Source organism: Capra hircus, chromosome 4 (assembly GCF_001704415.2).
Source record: "Capra hircus breed San Clemente chromosome 4, ASM170441v1, whole genome shotgun sequence".
Lineage (NCBI taxonomy): Eukaryota > Metazoa > Chordata > Mammalia > Artiodactyla > Bovidae > Capra > Capra hircus.
In genome coordinates this window covers 90,327,673-90,348,731 of record NC_030811.1, presented here as the reverse complement: position 1 = coordinate 90,348,731, position 21,059 = coordinate 90,327,673, and positions in this window count along the sequence as shown.

Here is a 21,059-nt window from a genome sequence, read left to right as displayed (position 1 = left end):
TTAAGTTCTAAAATATTTTGCAGAGCTACTTAAAATAATTAAATATAATCAGTGTTATATTTAAAAAACATTACAGAGGCTCCTTCTGTTAAGGAAGTGAATACAGTTTGTGATAAACTCTTCGAAGGTAATACTGCATATAATGAATTGATTCCTTTATTTAAATTATTCATTTAAATATGTATATGTGAGAGCAAAAGAATTCACACACTAAACTCTATTGAAAAATTTAATAAAGGAAGAAATTAAGTTGAGGGAATACCAGTGATGATTTCACATAGAAATTATCATCCCCATCTATAGTTTACTTGAGAATTTCAATAAGGTCTTACTGATTCTTTACAATCACAATATAAATAACAATCAGACGCCACTTTAGTTACTCTTCTGTACCCTCACTGTGGCAACGTGTAAGTAAAAAATATTAAATTTTCTTCTAGAAGATCCAGTTTTATCAATGTCTTAAGTAACTCTCAATCTAATATACAAGCTGTTTTGGGCTGATCAAGGCATTTCCTGACCTGCTGTAGGGAGTGTTTCTCCTCAGGAATCACACAGTACTTACGGAGAAGTTCCTATTCAGGAGTATAAATATTCCATTTGATCTTTTGTTTTTAATGAAGTATTCACCATGAAAATTTTTATGCCCTTCTTATTTGTTTGCAAAAATAAAATGTTACTTGAAAGGAGAGCTCCTTGTAACTTATTTTAGCTCCCTGTGCTATGCCGTGCTGTGCTCGGTCGCTCAGTCGTGTCCAACTCTTTGTGACCCCATGGACTGTAGCCCACCAGGCTCCGCTGTCCATGGGGATTCTCCAGGCAAGAATACTGGAGTGGGTTGCCATGCCCTCCTCCAAGGGATCTTCCCAACCCGGGGATTAAAACCAGGTATCCTGCATTGCAGGCAGATTCTTTACCATCTGAGCCACCAGGAAGCCCATATACTCAGCCATAATAAAAGAAAAATTTTGCCATTTGTGACAACATGAATGGATCTGGAGGGTATTATGCTAAGTGAAATAAGTCAGACATAGGTAGACAAATAGTGTATGCTATCACCTACATGTGGAATCTTATTAAAAATAAAATAAAGTAGTGAATATAACAAAAGAAACAGTCTTACAGATACAGGAATCAAACTGGTGGTTACCAGTCCAGGGAGGGGTAAGATAGGGATAGGGGATTAAAAGTACAAAATTATTATATATGAAAGAAATAAGCTACAAAGATATACTCTACAGCACAGGGGAAATAGCTAATATTTGCTAATAACTACATGGAATATAAGCTTTAAAAATTCGTGAATCACCGTATTATACCCCTATACTTATATATATTATATATCGGCTCTATTTCAATTATTTAAAAAAAAGAATTCTGGAATGCTGAACATATGGAAGGTACTGGACAGGTGGTTTGCTTGGATAGACCATAGGAGTTCCATGTCTTGCTAAAAAGAGAATCAGAGCTGGACAGTAAGTTAAAGCAGTAAAATAGATTTTATTCAAAAAACTATTGCATATGTATGTCTTTGTCAATCCCAGTCTCCCAATTTATCACACTACTATATATATATAAAATAGGTAACTAATAGGCTTCCCTGGTGGTTCAGATGGTAAAGAATCTGCCTGAAGTTCAGGAGACCCAGGTTTGATCCCTGGTTTGTGAAGATATCCTGGAGAAGGAAATGACAACCCACTCCAGTATTCTTGCCTAGAGGATTCCATGGACAGAGGAGCCTGGCAGGCTATAGTCCACAGGGTCTAAAAGAGTCAGACACCACTGAGTGACTAACACTACTACTGCTACTAAGAACCTACAGTATAGGACAGGGAACTCTACTCAATGCTCTTTTCCTATATGGGAAAAGAATCTAAAAAAGAGTGGATATATGTATAGCTGATTCACTTTGCTGTTCAGTAGAAACTAACACAATATTGTAAGTCAACTATACTCCAATAAAATTAATTTTAAATAAATAATAATACATTAAAAAAATATTACAGTAGGGACAGAGAGATTACAGAATAGAGCTAGGATCAATTCCAAATACAACCAGAACAAGTATAGATTTATAACCAAGCAGGAAGTTTGGGTGGGACATCGGTAGATGGAAAATTACTACAAGGAGACAAGTCTGGGGAAGTCTGGCTGAAATGACTTAACAGGATTCTTGCTGAGGGCAGCCAGGCTGATCAGGGGGAGGTGGCAGAAATGAGAAGTTTGATGGGATACTAAAAGTGGGAATTCTCGCTAAACTGATTTAGCAGGATTCTTACTGAAACTGGCTTCTGCAAGGAAATACAGGGATGGGCCTTGATGGAGAGCGTAGGGGAGCCTGACTGAAACTTGGCCTGGCAAAGCACCTTTTAAACCCTTCCCCTATACTTTGCCCTGTGCATCTCTTGCATCAGGATGTTCATCTGCAGCCTTTGAAGTATCTTTTGTTAAAATAAGCAATGGTAAGTAGACTGTTTCTCTGAGTTCTGTGGGCCATTCTAGGAAATAATTGAACCTAAAGAGTAAGTCATGGAAACCTCAGAGTTATAGCCGGTCAGAAGGTCAGATGCCCAGATGACAACCTGGCTTTGTGTTTGATATCTAAAGTGGGGTTAGAAACGGTATTATGGGACTAAAGCCATAATCTGTGGGATTTTATGGTAACTCCAGGTAGACAGTGTCAGTTTAATTGTGAGATGGTGTCTGGAGAACCAGAGAATTGCTTAGTATGGGAGAGAAATCCACACACATTTGGTGAATGGAAGAGTCAAAAATAAACTATTCCATGATTAGAGCATGGAATTGAGAGTAGAGGAGATATGCAGGAATTTTTTTCCTATAGAGTTGTTAACTTCAGGAGTAATGTAATTGGGACTTTTTTAGTAATGATAGGAACCCAAATTAAACTAGCTAACTTAAAATAGAAATTTGTCAGCTCAAATAATTGAGAAAGACTAGGATATTTCTGTTTTGGGACATGACTTAATCCTTAAACATGTTATCAGGTTCTCTTCTCTTGGTTCTATTTCTCTTTGTATGTATCTCTTTGTATGTTCTCCATGTTCCAGAGATAATACTTTGATTTATACTTTTCCACACTGTGCATCCATATGCAAGATAAACTTTCCCCACAGATTTTTGCTTGAGGTGGTTCTAACAGCAACCCCAAAGCGTAACCAAGGGAACTGCCCAAGTCTCACACACACACCTACCTCTGCTGGCAGACTAAAATAAAACCAACTATTGAATGAGGGCAAAAGAAGGACAACTTGCTAGTCACTCAGAATGTTAGTACAATAGGGAACAGAAAGCAAATTATAATCATCATCAAACTCACTGAAATGACTGTGAATTTAGGAGTGTGCATAGTAGACCTGTAACATGAAGAAGGCTTAATTGGGCAGGGGTGGGACACTAAAATTATTACATGGTCTGTTCTATTAGAGGAGAATAAGTCAAAGAAAACCAAGCACATAATTAGTTAGACTCCAGGAAAATCCTACGGTCTGGACTCGAGAGTCAGCAGGTCCTCCAAGGGCCTGAAGCTTTCCTAGACATTAAAAAGTGTTATCCCCACCCCAAATCATTGCTACCCTCAACCCCCACAGTTTTTCAAATGTTTACATCTTTATGTAGAAATCCAAAAGATTTTTGGGATGTCTGTAGCTTCATGGGATCTCTAGGGAGGGCCAGTAAAGTTGATGGAATTTGGAAGACCCATGAAATTCCCTGGATTCTGACCAACTTAGAAATGTAGACCCCATATCCTCGATGCATATTAATTATGCACTGAAACAATATTTCTCAAAGCATGGACTCAACCAGCAGCATCAGCAACCTTTAGGCACTTTATAGAACTGGAGCTTCTTATATCCCACCCCATGATGACTGAAGCAGAAACTCTGGGGAGAGTCCCAGCATCTGTGTTTTAACAAACTATCCAAGTAATTCTCACACAACTGAAGTTTGAAAACTGCTAATCCAGAGATGACTAGAAATGTAGTTCACTAGCCAGACTCTTGAAATATCCTGTGTGATGGTTCATATTATTGATCTGTCAGAAGAAAATGTAATTGTTTCTCAGAGTAATTCCCAAAAGAACTCTCAACCAAGTTCATGAAGAATTACCATAGCTTTAGTGTAGATTACACTGTTGCTGGTCATTTATTCTGTGAATAAATAGATTGTATAATTACATGGAAGCAAAGTGTTTTGGTGGATTTTTCCTTTTTCATCTATTCTGTATAAATAGTCTGTTGTTATTATCCAAATTAATAGTTGTAATACATTGTGATTTATATAATGCAATGTAAAATTGCCATAATTACATTTTGTGAAAAACACAGCTTGTATGGTAATGCTAAAATGATCAATATAATATGACATCCTGCATAACACAGATATAGGAATGCACCCAAAAGCTAGATCTTAGAAAGTATGAATCACAATTTTAGATAATGGAATGTACATTAAACAGTACAATTGTGATTATATAGTATTAGAAATAAATAATGTGAAAGTCAACTATACCCTTGCTCTAATATAGAAGTGAAGGTAAAAACACAGAAATGTTTGAAGATGCAGGTGAGTAAACACTGAGAAGCTCCCATCAGTGGTATCTAACATTTATAGAGCACTTATAGGTGCCAGACATTATGTTAGGAGCTTGGACAAACACTAATTGATTGGAGCCTAAAAATTTTCTTATGGCATAGACTGCTTTTACTAACTCATTCCACTTTAGAGAAGAGGAAACAAGGCTTGAAAAAGTTGAATACAGTTTACCTAAGGTTAGACAACTGGTAAATGGGAACTCATGGCTCCAATCCAGCGCTGCAGTACTTTAAAGTAGGTGTTCCTAAGTACCAAAATATGATAGTAAAACAACTCGTAAGAGAAGACGAGAGTAATCCTCATGACCTTGGATTAGATAGTGATTTTAAAAATATGACATGAAAAGCACAAGCAACCAAAAAAAATAGATAAATTGGACTTTATAGAAATTGAAATTTTTTTGTGCTTCAAAGAACATCATCAAAAAAGTGAAAAAACAAACGAATGGGAGAAAATATTTTAAAATCATATATCTGATAAAAGGGACATGTATCTTCCAAAGATGTACAGATGGCAAACAAATACATGAAAGATGTTCAATATCATTAATCATCTTAGAAATAAAAATCCCAATGAGGTGCCTCTTCATGTATACTTTTGTTGTTACTTAGTGGCTAAGTCATATCCGACTCTTTTGTGACCCCATGGACTGTAGCCGGCCAGGCTCCTCTGTCCATGGGATTTTCCAGGCAAGAATACTGGAGTGGGTTCCATTTTATTCTCGAGGGGATCTTTCTGACGCAGCGGTCAAACTCACATCTCCTGCATTGGCAGGCAGATTCTTTACAACTGAACCACCTCATCTGCCAGGCTCCTCTGTCCCTGGGATTCTCCAGGCAAGAATACTAGAGAGGGTTGCCATGTCCTCCTCTGGGGGATCTTCCTGACGCAGAGATTGAACCCTCGTCTCCCCCATTAGCAGGTGGCTTCTTTAGAACTAGTGCCACTCATATATACTGGGAAGCCCACTCATATATACTAAGATGTCTAAAATCAAAAAGACAGAAAACAGGAGTTGGCAAAGATATAGAGAACTGGAACCCTCATATCCTATACTGTTGGTGAGAATTTAAGATGGGGCAATCACTTAGACAAATAGTCTGGCAGTTCCTCAAATGATTAAACATAGAGTTAACAAATAACCTTGAAATTCCACTTAGGTATATGGCCAAGAGAAATAAAACATATGTCCACACAAAAATTTATACACAAATGTTCATGGCAGCATTATTGACAATAGCCAAAAGATAGAAACACCCAAATGTCTGTCAGCTGATACATGGATTTAAAACTGTAGTATGTTCACACAGTGGAGCATTTTTGAGATATATATCTTCATAAAAAGGAATCAAGTTCTGATTCCTACTATGAAGTGGATGAATTTTGAAAACATTACACAAAGTGAAAGAAGCCTGTCACAACCACATATTATCTAGTTCCATTTATGTGTAATGTTCTGAACAGGCAAGTTTATAGAGATAGAAAATAGATCATTGGTTTTTTAGGACTGGAGTGCTAGTGAATAGGGTTTGTGTGGTGATGGTTCAAGGGTACAGTATTTCTTCTGGGAGTGAGAAAATGTTCTAAAATGGATTCTGGTGACAGTTGTACAACTTTGTGAATACGTGATTTTAATATTGAATTATATACTTTAAATGGGTGAATTGAATGGTTGTATCTCAATAAAGCTGTTGCTGAAAAAAGAGAGTGAGGGTGGAGAATGATTAGAGTCCTTGGGAAGGTGATGGTTTAGGATGGCTGTTGGAGTGAATATGGTAGGAACTGGCCAAAGATAACAAACCATTTCTGTCAAGTGGTGAAAAGCTGATTAAAATTGGATTGTGAGTATATACAGAAGTATCAAGCCTGCAGGAGCAGAAATCTTCGGCTCAAAGTCTGGAGTGGACAGGCTGGAGGACTTGCACGCAGGGGCTGAAGGCCAGGGTGTCGACCTTGGTCACCAGAGGTTCTTCCTGGGCTTCTCTGCTCTCTGACCACTCCCACACTATCTTCTTTCTTTCGCCATCCTTCTTCCACTGTCCACCCATCCAGTGTCTAGGTCCTCAGGTGCTCCACGTGCCAGCCCTCTGCTCTTCTTGTGCTACACGCTGTCTCTTGGAGAGTGCACACTCTCTCATGTGTCAGCTGCCATGTATGTATATTCTGCTGAAACCAAAATACGTGTTCACGGCTCAGTCCTTGCCTGAGCACCAACCCATTCTTCAGCTGCCCACTGGACATCTCTACATAACTGTCCCACACATGTCCCAAACTCAGCTGTCCAACACCACTCCTTCTCCATCCAGCTTATCATCCTCTACTCCCTATCTTGGAAAATGAAAAAAAAAATCCTTTGATAGTTTAATTTTGCATACAGTAGAACAGTGATTTCCTGGAGCCCAATGAAATGAGAAGGTTTATGAATGCAAAAAGAACTGGGAAGTGGAAGAGACTCTTACAAATTACCCTCCTGACCAAGTCACACCTTTGGTTGACAACTTTCAATTATCTTTAGAGTGCAAAGATGAAAACCCAGATTCTACATGCCATTACTCATAATTCAGCTTTCTCTGTAAATTTAATTAAAAAGAGTATATACTGAGAAATTGTGATATACACATAGACTTTGACCTCAAGTGGTTATGATCTAGCAAAGGGGGCTCATGAGTGAACCAGAAACTTCCAAACACGTGGTAAATGTAAATGAAGATTAAGCACAAGATACTCTGCTGGCACGTAGGGCAACTTCTTCAGTAATTTAGGGATAGGAGGTTGGAATGTGTTAGAAATGGCTTTCCTGAGGCCAAAAAAGTTTCTGAAACAAATAGGATGAGTGAAAGTGTAGTGGAGAAAAGAGTATCCCACGTATGAGTTTTGCCTATCTGTGCCTCTGTAAGGTTGGCTACAGAGAGATGAGGATTAGAAAGGGAATCTGGTGAATGCAGAAAGAGATTTGAGGAAGGTGGGGCCACATTAAATGATGAGTGAAGACGTGGACACGGAAAGAGATAGAACACTTTCCCCATAAACTTGGTTGTCAAGAGGGAGAGAAAGATAAGGCAAGATGCTGAAAGGGGATCTGTACTGGGGGAAGTGTGTAGGGTTGTTACATGTGTGTGTTTCCAAAATAAGAGAGATGTGAGCAAATTCAAACAGTGAAGGGAAGAAGCCAGAGCCAGGATTGGTTGGAAAGATGAGCTATGGAATTGGATGTCTAACATGGGAAAGACTGAGAAGGTGAACAAGGTGAAGGTTTTAGCTTCATTCTGTGGGATTAGAAGGAAGAAGCGAAGATGGGTGTGAAGGAGAGGTTGGCAGGAATTTGATGGTTTTCATTTTCAAAGTCAATGACAGGGCAAATAGGAGGACAGATGGTTTGCAGAGTATAAACAGTGTTAGAAACAGCCATAACGACTGTAGAAGGACTGAACAGCAAACAGACTGGTATTTTCCATGAATTTGAGACCAGCTCAACTAGGTATAAATAACAAAATTGTGAAGATAGGAAACTGAGATTTGAGCGTAGAATGTGCTATTTTGTGATTTCAGAAGCAAATCAAGCCCAGGTGATGATAAGATTGAGACCTAGCCATGGGACTGAGCGACTAATTAGGAAAATGAAGTTATTTTTACCTTTGAATCAAGGGAGTCAGTGAACTGAGAAGCCAGTGAATGAATGGAGCATCCACGTGTACAATAAATTCCCCTTGTTGATGGCAAGTCTTATGGAGAAGACCATTCAGAAGAATGGAAGATTACTCTGGAAACTATCTCCCTGATTCTGTTGTCTATTCTTCATATAATGGCTGGGTTAATTTTTTTTAATGTATTTCTTATTTTTGTTATTCTGTTCAAAACCCTCCCATGTCTTCCCACCTCCCTCTGATTAATTCCAGTATTTGTACCCTGGTCTTCACTATCTGGCCTGCCTACCTTTCCTCTTTGAGTCCCTCCCTTACCACTGAATTATTTGTTCCCAGCCACACCAGCTTCTTGACTGTCCTCAACATGACCTACTTGTCCCTACCTCTGGGCCTTTGCACTTGCCATTTGCTATGCCTGGAAAGGTCTTCCCCCCGTGGCCTCCCTCATCTTCTTCCAATCTCTGCTTAACCTTCCTCATCTTCTTCTGTGCCTTTTCCTATAGGAGTCCCTGTTCTCCATCTCTGCTTCATTTCTTAAATGGTATTCATCACCATCTAACTATACATATGTTCCTTTTTTTCCCCTTAGAAATCCCCTCCCAAGAATAGAAGCTACCTGAAGGTACAATTTTTGGCGATTGCTCACTGCTAAATTCTATAGGAGGCATAGTTTAAAATAAATAAATATATAAAAGTTTTGGGTTTTTTTTTTTTTTTTTTGCATGAACACAGTAGCAGTAGCATAGCAGTGGGTTTTGAGAAAGACCTTGACCATAACCATGTGGAGTTTGTGAGCAACTTCAGGGAAAGGGAGAGAGAGGGAAGAGTGTGTACATGTTGAGGAGCTATTGGCAGGCAATGACATTCCAGTGGGCACTCAGAGGTATTGCGGGGACACTAGGCATAGGTCATTGGTAAGAAGCCCAAAATAGTCTGGAGACGCGATGACAGCAAGGGGGTGACTGAAAGAAGTTACTTTTCAGGAAGTCTCCAAAGACAATGGCAGGGATGGGAGGTGCAGTAACATTTGCTGGCTTTAAAGTTTCCAAAAACTTAGAGCGGACATCCCTTGGATTGTACTTTTGGACTGATTATACTTCTCTTTCTTGCCTCCATACCTACACTCACACTGTTCCCTCTGTCTGGAATCTGGAATACCATTCCCTCCCCTAGAACTCTTCCTATTTTTGGCATTCTTTAAGATCCAGCTGTATCCTCCACAAAGTTTTCCTCTACAGCCCCAGCCTGGAGGGGTTTTTCCTTGCTTTGAACTCCTATTGCAGTAATTGACTATAGATTCACACCCTGTTCAGTGACTGCACTGAACTTGTATACCTTCTGGGTTATATATAACGTGTGTGATGGTGCCTTGCTGTCTCTAGCTTCCCTGTAGGCTTCATGAAGGCAGGGGAAGGCTTGATTGTCTTTGGAGCTGCCACATTACCTGACACAGACCCTTACCCAGAGAAGGTATTCACATAAATTGATATAGTTTAATTTGTTAATCATTAATATTCTATGCCGACATCCAGAGGATAGTTGTTTACCTTCTAATGATTATTTACTATAATGAAAGTGCTATAATATTGTGTACTTTCCCTTTTCTATTCACAGATTCTTCTAAGCACTGATATGTTGGGTTCTCTGTTGAATAATTCAATTTTACTTTTTTAGCAGAGGCCAGAGAGGTTGGTGGATGAAGGAACAGCTTCTGAAATCAGATGTCTGGGTTTGGATACAAGCTCTGCCACTTCCTAGAAGGGTGAGTCTGAGTAAGATCTGTAAAAATCTTCCACACTCGGTTTCTTTATCTGCAAAATGGGGATTGTAGTAACCTGCTTCTCACTGATTCGTTGTGGGGACTAAATAAATTATACCATGTGACATTCTTAGGTCAGCTTTGGGTGTATGATAAAGCCCTCAGTGTTAGCTCACTGCTATTTCTGAGTGACCAGAAGTTTCGAGACTTACAGTATGAGGTTCTCAGAACGCTTTTCACTCTACTCCAGTCACTGAGGAACAGAGAGCAAGCAGTGAGGTTATGGTGCTCTGCTGTCTATGTCAGGAGACCAGGCTGCAGGCTAAACTCCACCACTTAGTTTATGTGTCATTTTAGGCAAGACGCTCGACTCTTTGGGGTGCTGTAAAGATCTGGGAGTAAACATCTGTCAAAGTACTTTGTAAACAGCATGCTTGTTTCACCCAAAGCAAGGAACTGTGGTTGAGAACAGGAAACAAATTTATTGGTTTGGTTTTGAAAATCTTACCCTTAGAAAATTCACTTCAGGAAAAACTAACTCTTTGTCTCGCTTTGATTGGATTATCTATTTATCTTATGTGGCCTTCTTTTTTAAATTTTTAATTCCTAGTGCTATGGAAAGTCTTCTTGAGCCCAGGATATGCTTCCTTTTCTCACTTGTAAATCTGGTTGGTCTACTAAACAAGCAACCGCAGCCAGACATGATTTTGTGGTTTAAAGTCTGTTGCTGGGCTTTGACAAAGGAGCTCTGTAGGGAATGGTAATGCGATTAGAAGGGTAACTGGCTGGGAGAGTGGGGACACCCAAGCCAGACACAAACCACTCCCTACAGAGTTCTTGAAGAAATGTGTCAGAGGCAGGTTAAGAGCAAGGCCTCTGATGGGAGTGGCCTGGATACGAACCCCAGGTACTATTAGTACAATATACCTGCTATATATACCTGCTATAATACCTACTTTATAAGGCTACTTGGGGATTGAATGAGTTGATACATGTAAAATGCTTATACCAAGTGTTGTTGTTGTTGTTCAGTCTCCCAGTCATGTCCGGCTTTTTGTGACCCCGTGGACTGCAGCACACCAGACCTCTCTGTCCCTCACTATCTCCCAAAGTTTGCCCAAGTTCATGTCCATTGCATCGGTGATGACATCCAGCCATCTCATCCTCTGACACCCTCTTTTCCTTCTGCCCTCAGTCTTTCCCAGCATCAGGGACTTTTCCAATGAGTCACCTGTTTGCATCAAATGACCAAAATACTGGAGTTTCAGCTTCAGCATCAGTCCTTCCAATGAGTATTCAGGGTTGATTTCCCTTAAGGTTGACTGGGTTGATCTCCTTGCTTTCCAAGGGACTCTCAGGAGTCTTCTCCAGCACCACAGTTCAAATACATTAATTCTTTGATGCTCCGCCTTCTTTACAGTCCAGCTGTCACAACGATACATGACCACTGGCAAGACCATTGCCTTGACCATATGGACCTAGGTTTGTCATAGCTCTCCCACCAAGAAGCAAATGTCTTCTGATTTCATGGCTGTAGTCACCATCCACAGTGATTTTAGACCCCAGGAGGAAATCTGTCACTACTTCCACCTTTCCCACCCCTCTATTTGCCATGAAGCAGTGGGGCCGGATGCCATGATCTTAGTTGTTAAAATATTTAGTTTTAAGCCGGCTCTTTGACTCTCCTCCTTCACCCTCAGCAAGAGGCTCTTTAGTTCTTCACTTTCTGCCATTCACATATCTGAGGTCATTGATGTTTCTCCTGCCTATCTTGATTCCAGCTTGTTACTCATCCAGTCTGGCATTTCTCATGATGTGCTCAGCATATAGATAATGCAAACAGGGTAACAGCAGACAGCCCTGTCATACTCCTTTCTCAATCTTGAGCCAGTCAGTTGTTCCATACTGGGTTCTGACTGTTGCTTCTTGACCCGCATACAGGTTTCTCAGGAGACAGGTAAGATAGTCTGGTATCCTCATCTCTTCAAGAGCTTTTCACAGTTTGTTATGATCCACACAGTCAAAGGCTTTGGCCTAGTCGATGAAACAGAGGTAGATGTCTCTCTGGAATTCCCTAGCTTTCTCTGTGATCCAGCAAATGTTGGCAATTTGATCTCTGGTTCCTCTTTCTTGTCTAAATCCATCTTGGACATCTGGAGGTTCTTGGTTTGCATAATGCAGAAGCCTAGCATGCAAGATTTTAAGCATGACCTTACTAGCACGGGAGATGAGAGCAACTGTCTGATGGTTAGCACATTCTTTAGTACTACCCTTCTTGGGAATCAAGATGAGGATTGACCGTTTCCAGTCCTGTGGCCACTGCTGGGTCTTTCAGATTTGCTGATACAATGAATGCAACACCTTGATGGCATCATTCTTTAAACAGTTCTACTGGAACTCCATTACATCCACGAGCTTTTTTAACAGCAGTGTTTCCTAAGGCCCACTTGACTTCGCTCTCCAGAATGTCTGGCTCTGGGTGGCTGATGATACCATCATAGCAATCTGGTCCATTTAGATCTTTGTTATACAGTTTTTCCCATGTATTCTTTCCATTTCTTCTTGATTTCTTCAGTGTCCACTAGGTCTCTACCATTTATATCCTTTATTTTGCTCATCTTTGGGAAAAGTGTTTCCTTGGTATCTCAAATTTTCCTGACGAGATCTCCAGTCTTTGAGAGTGCTAAATAATTACTTTCTATTAATATATGCATAGAGCCGTTGCCAGCAAAGCCATGTCATTAGGTACTAGATAAACCTTCCCGAAAGCCAGTGCACCTCTGGGATGGATGGAGGACTCATTTTGCCTAGGCTAGAGATTTAAAAGTAATATAGGCCTAATAGGTTTCTCCTCTACCCTTTTCTGTAAGGGCTTCCCTAGTGGCTCACATGGTAAAGAATCTGCCTGCCAATGCAGAAGATGTGGGTTTGATCCCTGGGTCAGGAAGATAAATGCCCTTGAGAAGGGAATTGCAACCTACTTTAGTAATCTTGCCTGGAGAATTCCACAGACAGTGGAGGTTGGTGGGCTGCAGTCTGTGGGGTCCCAAAGAGTCTGAAAGAGTCAGAAAGAGTTGGACATGACTGAGCAACTAAAACTTTTATTTTTTCAAACTTTCATTTTTTCACTTCAATAGATTTCTCCTCCTCTTTACCCTTTTCTGTAAGGCCACAGTCAAGGCTAGGAAAGGTGGATTCCGAACACACCAATCAGATAGAAAAAATTGCAAAGAGTGAGTCCCAGTGCTGGTTGGGCCTGGATCTTCCTAGTACTAGAGGAGACATTCCCGTAGAATTTGCCCCTTGGTGTATTTTGTACATCAAATAGAGAAGAGTGATGGGAAGACAAGGGCAGACAGGAGGAGAAGGGAAGGAGGAGGGAGAGAAGTGGTTTAGAGAGAACTCGGCCTCTCTCTGGAGTGCAGTACAACCCCTGGTCTCATCTTTTGTCTTCCACCTCTTAGAAAGAGATGGGGCAGTTGGAGAAAGATGGCCGGACCTTTGGCCAGGTTTAACTTGCCTCAAATTTGAAGTATCCTCATGAGTTACATGACAAGAAAAGAAGCCAGAGGATGAAAGATCAATGAGAATTAGGTGGACTGAGCCCTCTCTCAAGGAGTAGCAGACAGACCCCTCATTCTTTACCTTTCTCATAAAAGAAAATGCATCCCAAGAGCCCAGAGGAAGGAACCTCAACTGCAGGGCACCATGTGGGAAAGTGAGATATGCTGTAATCTGATCAGCATTTCTCAAGCTTTGCTGTGCATCAAATGACCCAGTAATCTTGTTAAAATACAAGGGTAGGTCTGGGATTCTGCATTTCTAACAAGCTGTCTGGCTATCCCATTGCTGCTGGCTAGAACCTCACTTAGAGAAGCAAGAACCTTCTAGATGATTGGTGACCGTGAGCTGTGTGACGCACAGGAATTCTGCTAAGTTACTCCCCTCTTGACCATGTAGTCCATCTCCATACACTTAAACTTGGCCAGCCTGCTTCTTGGAAGTGGGGTGACAAGAAATGTCCTAGTCCTTGATTCTGACCGCAAACTCTGTGTAAGTGAAAAGGGGGCTAGGAGAATAAAGGTGTTTATCTTGGTCAGTTAGTTCTGTGAGAGACTTTTCCCATCTGTTCATAAGCAAGAATCGTTTGAAATAAACCTAATGTGAATATTGCAAACATTTCATGAACCTTGTTGCCTTATGCCTTACATTAGGGGTTGTGGAACAATGGCATTTATTATCTTCAGATAATGACAGATAATGCCATATGACATTTTAAAAACCTTTTCCTTTTGATTACTCAAATTTTATTAGTCCTCCAAATTAGCTGTCATTAAGTATGCAATTTCTATATTCCAGTGCTTTATATACATTTTCATTTAGATCTTCCCTAACAATATAGAGATCATCACCTCCATTTTACAGATGAAGGAATTAGGACTCAAAGAAGTTAAGTAATTTGCCCAAGGTTACCCAGCTATGAAAACAGAGGCTAGCTAGGAACCCATGTGAATCTCATTTCACTTCTCTCTTTCTACTCCCTCCACGTTGTGCCATACATAACAGAATGACTATTTTTAAAATTTCAAAAATTATTCATTATTTTAAAAAAAATTCATAAAAGTGTGGAAAAAAATAAAAAAAATTAAAACAAATTCAAATCTCACATTTATTTGATATCAACTGACTCCCTTGCCATGTATTTATGACACAGCTAATGAAGCCTAAGTTTTAGAGGATTTCTTATTTATAAATGTGCCTTCCAAAGGAGCTCTGATTTTTATTCATAATTTTGTGTTCTTTGTTCTTAAAAGGAGCTCCCCAAATTTTAAAACTTTGGGCTTTGCAAAATCTCAATCTGCTTCTGTTGCTGTCAGGTGTGTAAACCCTTTTTTCCAATATTCCCAATGAGGAGCAGTCCAGCCTGTGCTTGAAAATCTCCACTTACGAAGAGCTCACCACCCCACAGGGAGTTTGTTTCATGTCAGACAGTTCTAATTCTTCAGAAGTTCTTTTTAGACTGTGCCAAAATCTACCTCCTAACAACATGCACTTATTGATTATAGTTCAGCCCTCTGAAACCACATAAAGTAAACCTAATCCCTCTTCCTCTAACAGGTCTGAAAGTATTTGAAGGCTGTTACAGGACCTTTTCCCAAATCATCACAATGCTTATATCCGTCCCTCAGCTCTTCCATCCTGGATCACCTTCTCCACTAGTTGTGGATGTCCTTCTTAAATAGTATTCCCTGTTTGACTTGACTGACAGAGAGCAAAGCAACTCATTTGCTCTATTTATTTGTCGAGGACTTTGCATTTATTTATCACTGTGGGAAATGATTGTTGCTATTATATTTAACTCACTGTTGCAGCTTGCCCAATCATGTTGTGCTCATATTTTTCCTGCCCCAGACTTCAGTGTCCTGAGAGATGCTCTCTACTCTTCATGTCATGCACATCAAATGATCTGTTAGGAGGTGGATTTGTTGAGACTTAGCAAGAAGGCTTCCTACACATTGCAGACAAGTTCAGTAGGAAGACAGCTCATCTGCAGCTATCCTTATATACAACACACCACCATGTCTACATCCCTTGGCGGGCATTACTCCCTCCATGATCACGCTCTTAATCTAAGTTTTCTCAAGACACTTCACATTTGGAAAAAAAATCTTCATGGGAAGAGCTCATTGAACAGGATAATTATGTTTTTTCTTTGTTTCATCGCATTTGCTATTTATATTCTTTTCTACATGAATTTCCTCTCAATCCTTTTGCTTTGTCTTTGTTTTCCCTAGTATTCCCTTTGTCCTGTCTAGGAAGCACCCCAAAGCTCATGCCTCTGTTATGCTAAAGGAGCGTATCCCCTTTGGAAAGAAGCCAGACAGTGTTTTCCCTGCAGGTTTCAGCCTTGTTACTGTCTCTGCCCTGCCTCTCCCCATACTCATCTTCCACATTGCCTTGTATCTACCGAAGAGACCCTTACATCTCCATTATGTCCTTTCCCTGTATTGGGCAAACTCCTCACTCAGTCTTGTAGGTAGTGTGGCGGGGTGGGGGGTGGGCGGGGGGAGGTGCATGCATGCTCATACACTCAGTCACTTCAGTTCAGTTGTTCAGTCGTGTCCAACTCTTTGTGACTCCGTGGACTATAGCCCACCAGGCTCCTCTGCTCATGGGGATGCTCCAGGCAAGAATATTGAAGTGGATTATCATGCTCTCCTCCAGGGGAATCTTCCTAATCCAGGGATCGAACCCAGGTCTCCTGCATTGCAAGCAGATTCCTCACCATCTGAGCCAACAGAGAAGCCCAAGAATACTGGAGTGGGTGGCCTATCCCTTCTCTAGGGGAACTTCACAACCCAAGAATCAAACCAGGGTCTCCTGCATTGCAGGTGGATTCTTTACCAGCTGAGCTACCAGGGTTGCTATAGTTTCATACCAGAGAACGTTCTAGTTTCATTATATTACATGTAGCTGTCCATTTTTCCCAGCACCACTTACTGAAGAAAATGTCTTTTCTCCATTGTATATTCTTGTCTCCATTGTTGTAGATTAAATGACCATAAGTGCATGGGTTTATTTCTGGGCTCCCTATCCTGTTCCATTGACCTGTGTGTCTGTTTTTGTGCCAGTTCCATAGTGTTTTGATGACGGTAACGTTGGATTATAGTATAGAACAGTCTGAAATCAGGGAATGTAATTCCTCCAGCTCAGTTCCTCTTTCTCAAGATTGTTTTGGCTATTGATGTCTTCTTTGTTTCCATACAAATTTTAAAGTTTTTTGTTTCAGTTCTATAAAAAATGCCCTTGGTATTTTGATAGGGATTACATTGAATCTGTAGATTGCCTTGGACAGTATGGCCATTTTAACAATATTTATTCTCCCAATCCAAGAACTTGGTTTATACTGTATCTTTAAACTTTGAATTCACTCTTAGATAAACTGGCCATTTGTTCCTCTGAGTCCTGTTTGGCTGATAGACTCAGGATTTGGTGTTACCACAAAAGAGAGTAGCTGATAGACTCAGGATTTGGTGTTACCACAAAAGAGAGTAGCACTAGCAGGTAATTGCTTCAATATTAGAAAGAAGGAAATTAAAATCTAAAAACTAAAACTTTGGCATTGACAGAAATTCTTAGATATCTGGTTTTGAGTTGATTCATTTAGTTATCTTAAGGTTGTTAGCATGATTGTTTTAAATGTCCAAAGGACTCTTATTGACATTTTGGAACAGTGAATTTTTGGAACAAACAGATTTTTGGAATTTCAGTTAACATTCAGTTAATTAAACTCACAACAATTTTTTTTTCCTCAAGCCTTCAAATCCACTTTTCAGATATCCATGGTCAGTTTTTAATTCTCAAATTATTTGAATAAAATAAGAAAATTAATTTTCCTTGATCTTTTTTAATGCTCTATTAATCTCAAAATAAACATATTAACATTTTCTAAAAATCTGAGTAAATTAATTTAAATTCATTAAATATTTCAAACCATATTGTTAAACATAATTATTTTTCCAAACAATGAAAATGCCTAAAATGGTGAATTATAGACCTAATATGCAAGTGGCATTTACAAAATAGCTTAAAAAAAAAAAACCCAGAAAACAAAATAGCTGTTAGTTTCTGGAGCTAGCAAGAGTTTTGCTTTTCTGGAGAAACTATCCTTTTTCAACTTTCTGAAAATGAGAACTATAGAACCAATCATGTTTATTCATTTACTCTTGCTCTAGGAACTTTGGAATTAAAATTAAACTTTAGATGAAACATAATCTGTTGACACTGTTGGTGGTCATATTTGTATTCACCATTTCATTTTTAAATTTAAATTTCACATTTTATTATATATGATTCAGGTCCTTGTGAAAACTGTTATCAATTAAAGTAAATAAGGAAATAGACCTGAATATTATTATTAGCTGCCCTCAGGTTCTTTGAGAGAATCTATAACAATCGTTGCTTCCCTGGTGACTCAGATAGTAAAGAATCTGCCTGCCTACAGGAGACTTGAATAGAGTCCCTGGGTTGGGAAGATCCCCTGGAGAAGGAAATGACAACCCACTCCCAATATTCTGCCTGGAGAATTCCATGGGCAGAGGAGCCTCGTGGGCTATATAGCCGAAATGGTTGCAAAGAGCTGGACAAGACTGAGCAACAAACACTTTCACTTTTCATAATTATCATTACAAATCAATTCCTGCATGTGCTAGGGAGAATAACTGCTTGTAATATATGGAGTGCTCTCTTAGGTATACATGCCTCGACCCCCACTTCTGGTGAATTTGATAGTTTTTTTATTTCAAACTATTTGAAATATCTTCCAAATTTGATTTAAAAAATTATTCCAGAAATTTTGCTGTGATTTTTTTTGTATTTTTGTATTTTTTTGTATTTGTATATTTGTATTTGTATTTTGTATTTGTATATTTGTATTTTGTATTTTTGTAATTTTATTTGTATAGATTATGTACTAAAACTTTCAATATATATTTTTTGACTCAATAAATATGTATTAAATGCTTCCAATGGTCCAAGCACCCTTCCAGGCATTTAGGATTATGTATGTAAGAGACAGGGGAAGGGTGGGTTGTGGAGGAGTAGGGTTGGGTAAGGAGACAATAATTCTGTCCTAGTCTAGTGAAGAGAACAATTATACCTATATAGTGCAAAAGGTACCTTATTCCTGTATGTAACCATATTTTAATGAACTATGAAAAGCAGTCATTTAGGTTGATATTATCCTTGATGAAATAGAGTTCAGAGTATATTATACAGAATACAAGGAAAAATACCAAAGAGAATAGGTTGAAAAAATATTGGCAATACAAGTGACAAAGAATTAACATTATCATGTACATTGAGCTCCTTCATTGATAAGTGAAAGACAGTACTATAGGAAATCAGAGGCAGGGGTAGTAGTAAGCAATTTGCTGCAGTAGAAATCACTTGCCACTAAGCAAATGCAAAGAGGCTCAAGCTAGCAGTCAGATAAATACACTCCTCACCCATCAGATCTGCAATAATTTACAAGGTCAGGAACAATCACTGCTGGTGAAATTATAGGGAAATGAGCACTCATACTACCAGGAAAATATGTAAAATAAAATTACTTTTCTGTATAGTAATCTTAACTGTACGTATTAAAATTTTTTAATACGCACACACTTAGTGTCAGCAATCCCACTGTTGGAAATCCTTCTACTAAAATAAAAATACTAACATAAAAGAATATATTTGCAAGTACCAGTACAAATAAGTTTATTGCAAATTATTTATGGTAGGGTAAAAACAATGTGAGAGTTGGACTGTGAAGAAAGCTGAGCGCTGAAGAATTGATGCTTTTGAACTGTGGTGTTGGAGAAGACTCTTGAGAATCCCTTGGACTGCAAGGAGATCCAACCAGTCCATTCTAAAGGAGATCAGCCCCTGGGTGTTCCTTGGAAGGAATGATGCTAAAGCTGAAACTCCAGTACTTTGGCCACCTCATGCTGAGAGTTGACTCATTAGAAAAGACTCTGATGGTGGGAGGGATTGGGGGCAGGAGGAAAAGGGGACAACCGAGGATGAGATGGCTGGATGGCATCACCGACTTGATGGACGTGAGTCTGAGTGAACTCCAGGAGATGGTGATGGACAGGGAGGCCTGGCGTGCTATGGATTCATGGGGTCGCAAAGAGTTGGACACGACTGAGCGACTGAACTGAACTGAACTGAAAAACAATACAAACTTGAGTGACTATAATAGGGGTATCTTTATTGAATAAAATATATTCATACCAAGTAGTAAATTCTATGAAAATAATGACTTTGATTTACATTTTTTTGACCTGGAGACATGGTTATTATATGTTATGGTTAAAAAAAGGGCAAGTTTGCATATATATACATCTGTATGTTCGCGTATGTGTGTGTCTAAGTGTGTACAAAATTTTACCTTAACAAATTATACACACATATATAAATCTGTGTGAGTCAGATAAAAGTGAGAAAGGATTTGCCCATCGGTTATTATTAATAACTTTAATCTTTGGAATAGAGGTCAGTTAAAACAGTTTTTAGTCACATATATCTCTAGTTTGGCTTGTTGTAACTAGTGTATCTTAACAATAATATTAATAATAATAATAAAAACCACAGGTGACAGATGAGAGTTTACCACATGCCAGAGACTGAAATGGTGATATTATCACCTTTGCTGTTTTATAGATGAAACAATGAGGTTCACAGGGGATAAAGTCACTTGTAGAAGAATGCACCTTTAGTAACAGACAGTGGTTGCCTGTGTGGTTGCTTCAGTTGTGTCCAATTCTTTGCGACTACATGGACTGTAGCCTGCCAGGCTCCTCTGTCTGTGGAATTCTCCAAGCAAGAAATCTGCAGCGGATGCCATGCCCTCCTCTAGGGGATTTTCCCATCTGAGGGATAGAACCCACATCTCTTATGTCTCCTGAATTAGCAGGTGGGTTCTTTACCAGTAATGCCACCTGGGAAGCCCTACCTTGGTAATATCAACTTCTTAAATTATGTTAGAAATAATCGTGTTAGAAATTAATTGTTAGAAATCAATTGGTTTAAAGGAAAAACATTAAGTTAACCACAATATAGATTGTGTATAGCTTAACTTAGAAAGGTGGGGGTACGAATGAGTGTAATTTGGGAACTATGTTATCTAGCTAAACTATTATGTAGATAAAATGATGGTGCCTGAGAAGTGATTAATGTAGGTCACCTGCCCCTAGTTTCATCAACCAAGGAAGACTGACTTTTTAAAGAATTCTGACTGGGCTGGGTCTTGGTTGTGGTGCACAGGTGTTTTGCACAGTCTCTAGAGCATGAGGCCTCAGTAGTTAAGGCACGTGTGCTTAGTTTTCGTATGTGAGATCTTGGTTCCCCAACAAGGAATCCAGTGGGGCCCCCTGATATGGGGGTGTGCAGTCTTCCCCACCAGACCACCAGGAAAGTCCCCAAGACTGACTCTTCACGCAGGGACTAGAACCAAACCCAGACAACTTTGTCATAGACTGTTTCGATATGAGCCC